Below are 15,683 nucleotides of genomic sequence, written 5' to 3' on the forward strand. Positions count from 1 at the left end.
TGGCAGTATTGCACATGGGTATGTCAGTATTGCACATAGGTATTTCAGTATTGCACATATGTACATACTGACGGTATTGCACATGGGTATGACAGTATTGCACATGGGTATGTCAGTATTGCACATGGGTATGTCAGTATTGCACATGGGTATGAAAGTATTGCACATGGGTATGACAGTATTGCACATGGGTATGTCAGTATTGCACATGGATATGACAGTATTGCACATGGGTATGACAGTATTGCACATTGGTATGACAGTATTGCACATGGGTATGTCAGTATTGCACATGGGTATGTCAGTATTGCACATGGGTATGTCAGTATTGCACATGGGTATGACAGTATTGCACATGGGTATGACAGTTTGCACATGGGTATGACAGTATTGCACATGGGTATGGCAGTATTGAACATGGGTATGACAGTATTGCACATGGGTATGACAGTATTGCACATGGGTATGACAGTGTTGCACATGGGTATGTCAGTATTGCACATGGGTATGTCAGTATTGCACATGGGTATGACAGTATTGCACATGGGTGTGACAGTATTGCACATGTGTATGACAGTATTGCACATGGGTATGACAGTATTGCACATGGGTATGTCAGTATTGCACATGGATATGACAGTATTGCACATGGGTATGACAGTTTGCATATGGGTATGACAGTATTGCACATGGGTATGGCAGTACTGCACATGGGTATGACAGTATTGCACATGGGTATGTCAGTATTGCACATGGGTATGACAGTATTGCACATGGGTATGACAGTATTGCACATGGGTATGACAGTATTGCACATGTGTATGACAGTATTGCACATGGGTATGACAGTATTGCACATGGGTATGTCAGTATTGCACATGGGTATGTCAGTATTGCACATGGGTATGTCAGTATTGCACATGGGTATGACAGTATTGCACATTGGTATGACAGTTTGCACATGGGTATGACAGTATTAAACATGGGTATGGCAGTATTGAACATGGGTATGACAGTATTGCACATGGGTATGACAGTATTGCACATGGGTATGTCAGTATTGCACATGGGTATGTCAGTATTGCACATGGGTATGACAGTATTGCACATGGGTATGACAGTATTGCACATGTGTATGACAGTTTGCATATGGGTATGACAGTATTGCACATGGGTATGGCAGTATTGCACATGGGTATGACAGTATTGCACATGGGTATGGCAGTATTGCACATGGGTATGTCAGTATTGCACATAGGTATTTCAGTATTGCACATATGTACATACTGACAGTATTGCACATGGGTATGACAGTATTGCACATGGGTATGTCAGTATTGCAAATGGGTATGTCAGTATTGCACATGGGTATGAAAGTATTGCACATGGGTATGACAGTATTGCACATGGGTATGTCAGTATTGCACATGGATATAACAGTATTGCACATGGGTATGACAGTATTGCACATGGGTATGACAGTATTGCACATGGGTATGTCAGTATTGCACATGGGTATGTCAGTATTGCACATGGGTATGTCAGTATTGCACATGGGTATGACAGTATTGCACATGGGTATGACAGTTTGCACATGGGTATGACAGTATTGCACATGGGTATGGCAGTATTGAACATGGGTATGACAGTATTGCACATGGGTATGACAGTATTGCACATGGGTATGACAGTATTGCACATGGGTATGTCAGTATTGCACATGGGTATGTCAGTATTGCACATGGGTATGACAGTATTGCACATGGGTATGACAGTATTGCACATGTGTATGACAGTATTGCACATGGGTATGACAGTATTGCACATGGGTATGTCAGTATTGCACATGGATATGACAGTATTGCACATGGGTATGACAGTTTGCATATGGGTATGACAGTATTGCACATGGGTATGGCAGTATTGCACATGGGTATGACAGTATTGCACATGGGTATGGCAGTATTGCACATGGGTATGTCAGTATTGCACATAGGTATTTCAGTATTGCACATATGTACATACTGACGGTATTGCACATGGGTATGACAGTATTGCACATGGGTATGTCAGTATTGCACATGGCTATGTCAGTATTGCACATGGGTATGAAAGTATTGCACATGGGTATGACAGTATTGCACATGGGTATGTCAGTATTGCACATGGATATGACAGTATTACACATGGGTATGACAGTATTGCACATGGGTATGACAGTATTGCACATGGGTATGTCAGTATTGCACATGGGTATGTCAGTATTGCACATGGGTATGTCAGTATTGCACATGGGTATGACAGTATTGCACATGGGTATGACAGTTTGCACATGGGTATGACAGTATTGCACATGGGTATGGCAGTATTGAACATGGGTATGACAGTATTGCACATGGGTATGACAGTATTGCACATGGGTATGACAGTATTGCACATGGGTATGTCAGTATTGCACATGGGTATGTCAGTATTGCACATGGGTATGACAGTATTGCACATGGGTGTGACAGTATTGCACATGTGTATGACAGTATTGCACATGGGTATGACAGTATTGCACATGGGTATGTCAGTATTGCACATGGATATGACAGTATTGCACATGGGTATGACAGTTTGCATATGGGTATGACAGTATTGCACATGGGTATGGCAGTACTGCACATGGGTATGACAGTATTGCACATGGGTATGTCAGTATTGCACATGGGTATGACAGTATTGCACATGGGTATGACAGTATTGCACATGGGTATGACAGTATTGCACATGTGTATGACAGTATTGCACATGGGTATGACAGTATTGCACATGGGTATGTCAGTATTGCACATGGGTATGTCAGTATTGCACATGGGTATGTCAGTATTGCACATGGGTATGACAGTATTGCACATGGGTATGACAGTTTGCACATGGGTATGACAGTATTAAACATGGGTATGGCAGTATTGAACATGGGTATGACAGTATTGCACATGGGTATGACAGTATTGCACATGGGTATGACAGTATTGCACATGGGTATGTCAGTATTGCACATGGGTATGACAGTATTGCACATGGGTATGTCAGTATTGCACATGGGTATGTCAGTATTGCACATGGGTATGACAGTATTGCACATGGGTATGACAGTATTGCACATGTGTATGACAGTATTGCACATGGGTATGACAGTATTGCACATGGGTATGTCAGTATTGCACATGGATATGACAGTATTGCACATGGGTATGACAGTTTGCATATGGGTATGACAGTATTGCACATGGGTATGGCAGTATTGCACATGGGTATGACAGTATTGCACATGGGTATGGCAGTATTGCACATGGGTATGTCAGTATTGCACATAGGTATTTCAGTATTGCACATATGTACATACTGACGGTATTGCACATGGGTATGACAGTATTGCACATGGGTATGTCAGTATTGCACATGGCTATGTCAGTATTGCACATGGGTATGAAAGTATTGCACATGGGTATGACAGTATTGCACATGGGTATGTCAGTATTGCACATGGATATGACAGTATTACACATGGGTATGACAGTATTGCACATGGGTATGACAGTATTGCACATGGGTATGTCAGTATTGCACATGGGTATGTCAGTATTGCACATGGGTATGTCAGTATTGCACATGGGTATGACAGTATTGCACATGGGTATGACAGTATTGCACATGGGTATGACAGTATTGCACATGGGTATGACAGTATTGCACATGTGTATGACAGTATTGCACATGGGTATGACAGTATTGCACATGGGTATGTCAGTATTGCACATGGGTATGTCAGTATTGCACATGGGTATGTCAGTATTGCACATGGGTATGACAGTATTGCACATGGGTATGACAGTATTGCACATGGGTATGTCAGTATTGCACATGGGTATGACAGTATTGCACATGGGTATGACAGTATTGCACATGGGTATGACAGTTTGCACATGGGTATGACAGTATTGCACATGGGTATGGCAGTATTGAACATGGGTATGACAGTATTGCACATGGGTATGACAGTATTGCACATGGGTATGACAGTATTGCACATGGGTATGTCAGTATTGCACATGGGTATGTCAGTATTGCACATGGGTATGACAGTATTGCACATGGGTATGACAGTATTGCACATGTGTATGACAGTATTGCACATGGGTATGACAGTATTGCACATGGGTATGTCAGTATTGCACATGGATATGACAGTATTGCACATGGGTATGACAGTTTGCATATGGGTATGACAGTATTGCACATGGGTATGGCAGTATTGCACATGGGTATGACAGTATTGCACATGGGTATGGCAGTATTGCACATGGGTATGTCAGTATTGCACATAGGTATTTCAGTATTGCACATATGTACATACTGACGGTATTGCACATGGGTATGACAGTATTGCACATGGGTATGTCAGTATTGCACATGGCTATGTCAGTATTGCACATGGGTATGAAAGTATTGCACATGGGTATGACAGTATTGCACATGGGTATGTCAGTATTGCACATGGATATGACAGTATTACACATGGGTATGACAGTATTGCACATGGGTATGACAGTATTGCACATGGGTATGTCAGTATTGCACATGGGTATGTCAGTATTGCACATGGGTATGACAGTATTGCACATGGGTATGGCAGTATTGAACATGGGTATGACAGTATTGCACATGGGTATGACAGTATTGCACATGGGTATGACAGTATTGCACATGGGTATGTCAGTATTGCACATGGGTATGTCAGTATTGCACATGGGTATGACAGTATTGCACATGGGTATGACAGTATTGCACATGTGTATGACAGTATTGCACATGGGTATGACAGTATTGCACATGGGTATGTCAGTATTGCACATGGATATGACAGTATTGCACATGGGTATGACAGTTTGCATATGGGTATGACAGTATTGCACATGGGTATGGCAGTATTGCACATGGGTATGACAGTATTGCACATGGGTATGGCAGTATTGCACATGGGTATGTCAGTATTGCACATAGGTATTTCAGTATTGCACATATGTACATACTGACGGTATTGCACATGGGTATGACAGTATTGCACATGGGTATGTCAGTATTGCACATGGGTATGTCAGTATTGCACATGGGTATGAAAGTATTGCACATGGGTATGACAGTATTGCACATGGGTATGTCAGTATTGCACATGGATATGACAGTATTGCACATGGGTATGACAGTTTGCATATGGGTATGACAGTATTGCACATGGGTATGGCAGTATTGCACATGGGTATGACAGTATTGCACATGGGTATGGCAGTATTGCACATGGGTATGTCAGTATTGCACATAGGTATTTCAGTATTGCACATATGTACATACTGACGGTATTGCACATGGGTATGACAGTATTGCACATGGGTATGTCAGTATTGCACATGGGTATGTCAGTATTGCACATGGGTATGAAAGTATTGCACATGGGTATGACAGTATTGCACATGGGTATGTCAGTATTGCACATGGATATGACAGTATTGCACATGGGTATGACAGTATTGCACATTGGTATGACAGTATTGCACATGGGTATGTCAGTATTGCACATGGGTATGTCAGTATTGCACATGGGTATGTCAGTATTGCACATGGGTATGACAGTATTGCACATGGGTATGACAGTTTGCACATGGGTATGACAGTATTGCACATGGGTATGGCAGTATTGAACATGGGTATGACAGTATTGCACATGGGTATGACAGTATTGCACATGGGTATGACAGTGTTGCACATGGGTATGTCAGTATTGCACATGGGTATGTCAGTATTGCACATGGGTATGACAGTATTGCACATGGGTGTGACAGTATTGCACATGTGTATGACAGTATTGCACATGGGTATGACAGTATTGCACATGGGTATGTCAGTATTGCACATGGATATGACAGTATTGCACATGGGTATGACAGTTTGCATATGGGTATGACAGTATTGCACATGGGTATGGCAGTACTGCACATGGGTATGACAGTATTGCACATGGGTATGTCAGTATTGCACATGGGTATGACAGTATTGCACATGGGTATGACAGTATTGCACATGGGTATGACAGTATTGCACATGTGTATGACAGTATTGCACATGGGTATGACAGTATTGCACATGGGTATGTCAGTATTGCACATGGGTATGTCAGTATTGCACATGGGTATGTCAGTATTGCACATGGGTATGACAGTATTGCACATTGGTATGACAGTTTGCACATGGGTATGACAGTATTAAACATGGGTATGGCAGTATTGAACATGGGTATGACAGTATTGCACATGGGTATGACAGTATTGCACATGGGTATGTCAGTATTGCACATGGGTATGTCAGTATTGCACATGGGTATGACAGTATTGCACATGGGTATGACAGTATTGCACATGTGTATGACAGTTTGCATATGGGTATGACAGTATTGCACATGGGTATGGCAGTATTGCACATGGGTATGACAGTATTGCACATGGGTATGGCAGTATTGCACATGGGTATGTCAGTATTGCACATAGGTATTTCAGTATTGCACATATGTACATACTGACAGTATTGCACATGGGTATGACAGTATTGCACATGGGTATGACAGTATTGCACATGGGTATGTCAGTATTGCACATGGATATAACAGTATTGCACATGGGTATGACAGTATTGCACATGGGTATGACAGTATTGCACATGGGTATGTCAGTATTGCACATGGGTATGTCAGTATTGCACATGGGTATGTCAGTATTGCACATGGGTATGACAGTATTGCACATGGGTATGACAGTTTGCACATGGGTATGACAGTATTGCACATGGGTATGGCAGTATTGAACATGGGTATGACAGTATTGCACATGGGTATGACAGTATTGCACATGGGTATGACAGTATTGCACATGGGTATGTCAGTATTGCACATGGGTATGTCAGTATTGCACATGGGTATGACAGTATTGCACATGGGTATGACAGTATTGCACATGTGTATGACAGTATTGCACATGGGTATGACAGTATTGCACATGGGTATGTCAGTATTGCACATGGATATGACAGTATTGCACATGGGTATGACAGTTTGCATATGGGTATGACAGTATTGCACATGGGTATGGCAGTATTGCACATGGGTATGACAGTATTGCACATGGGTATGGCAGTATTGCACATGGGTATGTCAGTATTGCACATAGGTATTTCAGTATTGCACATATGTACATACTGACGGTATTGCACATGGGTATGACAGTATTGCACATGGGTATGTCAGTATTGCACATGGCTATGTCAGTATTGCACATGGGTATGAAAGTATTGCACATGGGTATGACAGTATTGCACATGGGTATGTCAGTATTGCACATGGATATGACAGTATTACACATGGGTATGACAGTATTGCACATGGGTATGACAGTATTGCACATGGGTATGTCAGTATTGCACATGGGTATGTCAGTATTGCACATGGGTATGTCAGTATTGCACATGGGTATGACAGTATTGCACATGGGTATGACAGTTTGCACATGGGTATGACAGTATTGCACATGGGTATGGCAGTATTGAACATGGGTATGACAGTATTGCACATGGGTATGACAGTATTGCACATGGGTATGACAGTATTGCACATGGGTATGTCAGTATTGCACATGGGTATGTCAGTATTGCACATGGGTATGACAGTATTGCACATGGGTGTGACAGTATTGCACATGTGTATGACAGTATTGCACATGGGTATGACAGTATTGCACATGGGTATGTCAGTATTGCACATGGATATGACAGTATTGCACATGGGTATGACAGTTTGCATATGGGTATGACAGTATTGCACATGGGTATGGCAGTACTGCACATGGGTATGACAGTATTGCACATGGGTATGTCAGTATTGCACATGGGTATGACAGTATTGCACATGGGTATGACAGTATTGCACATGGGTATGACAGTATTGCACATGTGTATGACAGTATTGCACATGGGTATGACAGTATTGCACATGGGTATGTCAGTATTGCACATGGGTATGTCAGTATTGCACATGGGTATGTCAGTATTGCACATGGGTATGACAGTATTGCACATGGGTATGACAGTTTGCACATGGGTATGACAGTATTAAACATGGGTATGGCAGTATTGAACATGGGTATGACAGTATTGCACATGGGTATGACAGTATTGCACATGGGTATGACAGTATTGCACATGGGTATGTCAGTATTGCACATGGGTATGACAGTATTGCACATGGGTATGTCAGTATTGCACATGGGTATGTCAGTATTGCACATGGGTATGACAGTATTGCACATGGGTATGACAGTATTGCACATGTGTATGACAGTATTGCACATGGGTATGACAGTATTGCACATGGGTATGTCAGTATTGCACATGGATATGACAGTATTGCACATGGGTATGACAGTTTGCATATGGGTATGACAGTATTGCACATGGGTATGGCAGTATTGCACATGGGTATGACAGTATTGCACATGGGTATGGCAGTATTGCACATGGGTATGTCAGTATTGCACATAGGTATTTCAGTATTGCACATATGTACATACTGACGGTATTGCACATGGGTATGACAGTATTGCACATGGGTATGTCAGTATTGCACATGGCTATGTCAGTATTGCACATGGGTATGAAAGTATTGCACATGGGTATGACAGTATTGCACATGGGTATGTCAGTATTGCACATGGATATGACAGTATTACACATGGGTATGACAGTATTGCACATGGGTATGACAGTATTGCACATGGGTATGTCAGTATTGCACATGGGTATGTCAGTATTGCACATGGGTATGTCAGTATTGCACATGGGTATGACAGTATTGCACATGGGTATGACAGTATTGCACATGGGTATGACAGTATTGCACATGGGTATGACAGTATTGCACATGTGTATGACAGTATTGCACATGGGTATGACAGTATTGCACATGGGTATGTCAGTATTGCACATGGGTATGTCAGTATTGCACATGGGTATGTCAGTATTGCACATGGGTATGACAGTATTGCACATGGGTATGACAGTATTGCACATGGGTATGACAGTTTGCATATGGGTATGACAGTATTGCACATGGGTATGGCAGTATTGCACATGGGTATGACAGTATTGCACATGGGTATGGCAGTATTGCACATGGGTATGTCAGTATTGCACATAGGTATTTCAGTATTGCACATATGTACATACTGACGGTATTGCACATGGGTATGACAGTATTGCACATGGGTATGTCAGTATTGCACATGGCTATGTCAGTATTGCACATGGGTATGAAAGTATTGCACATGGGTATGACAGTATTGCACATGGGTATGTCAGTATTGCACATGGATATGACAGTATTACACATGGGTATGACAGTATTGCACATGGGTATGACAGTATTGCACATGGGTATGTCAGTATTGCACATGGGTATGTCAGTATTGCACATGGGTATGTCAGTATTGCACATGGGTATGACAGTATTGCACATGGGTATGACAGTTTGCACATGGGTATGACAGTATTGCACATGGGTATGGCAGTATTGAACATGGGTATGACAGTATTGCACATGGGTATGACAGTATTGCACATGGGTATGACAGTATTGCACATGGGTATGTCAGTATTGCACATGGGTATGTCAGTATTGCACATGGGTATGACAGTATTGCACATGGGTGTGACAGTATTGCACATGTGTATGACAGTATTGCACATGGGTATGACAGTATTGCACATGGGTATGTCAGTATTGCACATGGATATGACAGTATTGCACATGGGTATGACAGTTTGCATATGGGTATGACAGTATTGCACATGGGTATGGCAGTACTGCACATGGGTATGACAGTATTGCACATGGGTATGTCAGTATTGCACATGGGTATGACAGTATTGCACATGGGTATGACAGTATTGCACATGGGTATGACAGTATTGCACATGTGTATGACAGTATTGCACATGGGTATGACAGTATTGCACATGGGTATGTCAGTATTGCACATGGGTATGTCAGTATTGCACATGGGTATGTCAGTATTGCACATGGGTATGACAGTATTGCACATGGGTATGACAGTTTGCACATGGGTATGACAGTATTAAACATGGGTATGGCAGTATTGAACATGGGTATGACAGTATTGCACATGGGTATGACAGTATTGCACATGGGTATGACAGTATTGCACATGGGTATGTCAGTATTGCACATGGGTATGACAGTATTGCACATGGGTATGTCAGTATTGCACATGGGTATGTCAGTATTGCACATGGGTATGACAGTATTGCACATGGGTATGACAGTATTGCACATGTGTATGACAGTATTGCACATGGGTATGACAGTATTGCACATGGGTATGTCAGTATTGCACATGGATATGACAGTATTGCACATGGGTATGACAGTTTGCATATGGGTATGACAGTATTGCACATGGGTATGGCAGTATTGCACATGGGTATGACAGTATTGCACATGGGTATGGCAGTATTGCACATGGGTATGTCAGTATTGCACATAGGTATTTCAGTATTGCACATATGTACATACTGACGGTATTGCACATGGGTATGACAGTATTGCACATGGGTATGTCAGTATTGCACATGGCTATGTCAGTATTGCACATGGGTATGAAAGTATTGCACATGGGTATGACAGTATTGCACATGGGTATGTCAGTATTGCACATGGATATGACAGTATTACACATGGGTATGACAGTATTGCACATGGGTATGACAGTATTGCACATGGGTATGTCAGTATTGCACATGGGTATGTCAGTATTGCACATGGGTATGTCAGTATTGCACATGGGTATGACAGTATTGCACATGGGTATGACAGTTTGCACATGGGTATGACAGTATTGCACATGGGTATGGCAGTATTGAACATGGGTATGACAGTATTGCACATGGGTATGACAGTATTGCACATGGGTATGACAGTATTGCACATGGGTATGTCAGTATTGCACATGGGTATGTCAGTATTGCACATGGGTATGACAGTATTGCACATGGGTGTGACAGTATTGCACATGTGTATGACAGTATTGCACATGGGTATGACAGTATTGCACATGGGTATGTCAGTATTGCACATGGATATGACAGTATTGCACATGGGTATGACAGTTTGCATATGGGTATGACAGTATTGCACATGGGTATGGCAGTACTGCACATGGGTATGACAGTATTGCACATGGGTATGTCAGTATTGCACATGGGTATGACAGTATTGCACATGGGTATGACAGTATTGCACATGGGTATGACAGTATTGCACATGTGTATGACAGTATTGCACATGGGTATGACAGTATTGCACATGGGTATGTCAGTATTGCACATGGGTATGTCAGTATTGCACATGGGTATGTCAGTATTGCACATGGGTATGACAGTATTGCACATGGGTATGACAGTATTGCACATGGGTATGTCAGTATTGCACATGGGTATGACAGTATTGCACATGGGTATGACAGTATTGCACATGTGTATGACAGTTTGCATATGGGTATGACAGTATTGCACATGGGTATGGCAGTACTGCACATGGGTATGACAGTATTGCACATGGGTATGACAGTATTGCACATGTGTATGACAGTATTGCACATGGGTATGACAGTATTGCACATGGGTATGACAGTATTGCACATGTGTATGACAGTATTGCACATGGGTATGACAGTATTGCACATGTGTATGACAGTATTGCACATGGGTATGACAGTGTTTGTTGTAGAGTCTGACAGCAGCAGAAGGACAGACTGTGAAACGTCTCCTTCTCACAGCGAGGGTGGATCAGTCACTGAAGCTGCTCTCCAGAGCGGATAGAGTGTCCTGCAGGGGACAGAGTGTCCTGAAGGGGGCGACACTCATGGTCCAGTATAGATGTGAGTTTAGCCAGGACCCTTCTGTCCCCCACCTCCTGCACCGAGTCCAGAAGACAGCCCAGGACGGAGCTTTGTCCAGCTTTTTCCTCTCCCTCTGTGATGACCACACCTATAGGAGCTGATGCACCACAGAGGAGGAGAAGGTCTTCAGGAGTGGCCCTGTCAGGAGTTGCCCTGTCAGGAGTGGCCCTGTCAGGCGCGGCCCTGTCACTCCAAAAGACCTGAGTCTCCTCAGGAGGTGGAGCCGACTCTGGCTCTTCCTGTTCAGTCTGTGTTATGAGTCCAGTTTGTGGTTCAGATGAACACCAGGTACTTGTATGAGTCACTCTCTCAATGTCCCGTCCCTGGATGTTCACTGGTGAGGGGGGCGTGGCCTGTCCCGTCCCTGGATGTTCTCTGGTGAGGGGGGCGTGGCCTCTGTGGAAGTCCACCACCATCTCCTTGGTCTTCCCCGCGTTGATGAGGAGGTGGTTCCACAAAGTCCTGCTCCAGTCCTCTGTCCTCCACATCATCGTCCCCTGGTCCTCTGGTCCTTTGGTCCTTCAGCAGCTGACACTGACCTTGTTTGACCGGGCGATGTCTGAGATCATCATGTATTTTATTATCTCATCATTATATGATATAATATTATATCATATTATATTTTTATATTATATCAAACTGTAAAACATTAAAAACACTCACGAGTTACAAAACTCTAAATGAAACATGACTTTGTGGATCTGATGTGTTTGTTTAGTTCTGCATTGGCCCTGGTTCAAGGCCCCTGTGTTTGGACCTGCCCAGTCTGAGGACATCGGTCAGACCAGGACTCCACCGGGCCTCGGGGCCTCGGTCACACCAGGACTGGCAGAAGGTCCTGGTTTGAGTCTCAGGCGATGGGTCAAATGTAGGAGACACTTTTCCACAGGGACAAAGTCTGACCTCTGACATCAGATCTGACCTGAGCCTGGTCCAGACTCTGAGTCACAAACACATCTCAGGTTTCACTCCCGAGGTCGATCTGAGCGAGTCACAAAAAGACGTTTAGTCATTCCAGTGTGTGCGAGGGGCGTGGCTAAAGCTAGTGTGTGTGAGGGGCGTGGCTAAAGCTAGTGTGTGTGAGGGGCGTGGCTAAAGCTAGTGTGTGTAAGGGGCGAGGCTAAAGCTAGTGTGTGTGAGGGGCATGGCTAAAGCTAGTGTGTGTAAGGGGCGAGGCTAAAGCTAGTGTGTGTGAGGGGCGTGGCTAAAGCTAGTGTGTGTGAGGGGCGTGGTTAAAGCTAGTGTGTGTGAGGGGCGTGGCTAAAGCTAGTGTGTGTGAGGGGCGTGGTGTTTGAACCTCTCTTTATGTCATGCTAATGCTAATATCAGACGCATTATGACCTGGAAATTTCAGATTGTGGCTCTTGACAAAGCGAGTGCCGTGCAGCCCTAAACAGGAAACAGCTGTTGCTAACGCGCTACGCTAGCTGTGTGTCGCTAAGGCTCCACATATAAGTCTCTCAGTTGTGTTTTGTCAGGTTAAGTCGCATTATTTTTGCTTTTCGCCGCGTTTTTGTCGCTTTTCTTGTGATTCTTCTCTGTTTCCACTGAACAGCTCCGCTCCGAACAGGATCAGTGGAAACGAGATGCTCTGACTCACGTCTGACCAGAACCTGGACGTGCTCAGCGATTCCTGCTCCTGCTGCTCAGGGGCCGCTCGCTCACGCCCGTTACAGGAATGACTCATGTTTATCCTGATCACGTCACACGTCTGTTTCCATGTGTGTTCACATGGTCAGCACATGTGGTCTGTTTGAGCTGACCATCAGCCCACCGACCCACATGACCTCTGCACACTGACCCACATGACCTCTGCACACCGACCCACATGACCTCTGCACACCGACCCACATGACCTCTGCACACCGACCCACATGACCTCTGCACACCGACCCACATGACCTCTGCACACCGACCCACATGACCTCTGCACACCGACCCACATGACCTCTGCACACCGACCCACATGACCTCTGCACACCGACCCACATGACCTCTGCACACCGACCCACATGACCTCTGCACACCGACCCACATGACCTCTGCACACCGACCCACATGACCTCTGCACACCGACCCACATGACCTCTGCACACCGACCCACATGACCTCTGCACACTGACCCACATGACCTCTGCACACGACCCACATGACCTCTGCACACAACCGCAGCAAGACTACCAACAGGAACTAAAAGAAGAGAGCACATTACACCGGTGCTGGAGTCTCTTCATTGGCTCCTGTCCAGTTTAGAATCACATTTAAACTCCTCCTCCTGATTTACAAAGCCATAAATGACATGGCCCCTCCCACCTCAAAGATGCTATAGAATCATCTCATCCAATCAGAGCTCTTCACTCTCTAAACACTGGACTTCTGGTGGTGCCAAGAGTCTCTAAAAGCACAGTAGGAGGTAGAGCCTTCTGGTGGTCCCGTTTAAAGTGTGGACATCACCATTGAGACACAAGGTCAGTTCAGTGAGACACATTTGGCACTGACGGGCCAATAAAATCAAACCTGCTGCTGATAAAAACACAGCCCGGGCCAGATTATAAAACCTGGAGCCACGAGGCTGAAGGCCATCGAGTTTGTCCTTTAACGGCGTCAAACAGGAAAGAAAAGCTTCTTATCAAAGCTCGAATAAAGCACGATAAATCTTCTTCTTCTTCTTCTTCTTCTTCTTCTTCTTCTTCTTCTTCTTCTTCTTCTTCTTCTTCTTCTTCTTCTTCTTCTTCTTCTTCTTCTTCTTCTTCTTCTTCTTCTTCTTCTTCTTCTTCTTCTTCTTCTTCTTCTTCTTCTTCTTCTTCACGGCTTCATTATGTAAAACGCCGGTGTCGGCCACCGTCGGGTGAAAGGTCGCAGAGGTCAAAGGTCGCGGGAGGCACTTATCTGCACGAGTTCATTCACTGCAGCTCCATTTGGACTTAAACAAAGGCACGTGCTCAGAGGACAGAGACGCGTGGACACGAATACTGCAGTACAAGTAGAAGTACAGACACTGGAGTCATGAATACTGCAGTACAAGTACAAGTACAGACACAGGAGTCATGAATACTGCAGTACAAGTACAAGTACAGACACTGGAGTCATGAATACTGCAGTACATGTACAAGTACAGACACAGGAGTCATGAATACTGCAGTACAAGTACAAGTACAGACACTGGAGTCATGAATACTGCAGTACAAGTACAAGTACAGACACAGGAGTCATGAATACTGCAGTACAAGTACAAGTACAGACACAGGAGTCATGAATACTGCAGTACAAGTACAAGTACAGACACTGGAGTCATGAATACTGCAGTACAAGTACAAGTACAGACACTGGAGTCATGAATACTGCAGTACAAGTACAAGTACAGACACTGGAGTCATGAATACTGCAGTACAAGTACAAGTACAGACACTGGAGTCATGAATACTGCAGTACAAGTACAAGTACAGACACTGGAGCCGTGAATACTGCAGTACAAGTACAAGTACAGACACTGGAGTCATGAATACTGCAGTACAAGTACAAGTACAGACACTGGAGCCGTGAATACTGCAGTACAAGTACAAGTACAGACACAGGAGCCATGCATACTGCAGTACAAGTACAAGTACAGACACAGGAGCC

The sequence above is a fragment of the Eucyclogobius newberryi genome, unplaced genomic scaffold (genome assembly GCF_026437365.1).
Source record: "Eucyclogobius newberryi isolate DKJ021-1_F unplaced genomic scaffold, fEucNew1.0.hap1 SCAF_22, whole genome shotgun sequence".
In the NCBI taxonomy this organism is placed as follows: domain Eukaryota; kingdom Metazoa; phylum Chordata; class Actinopteri; order Gobiiformes; family Gobiidae; genus Eucyclogobius; species Eucyclogobius newberryi.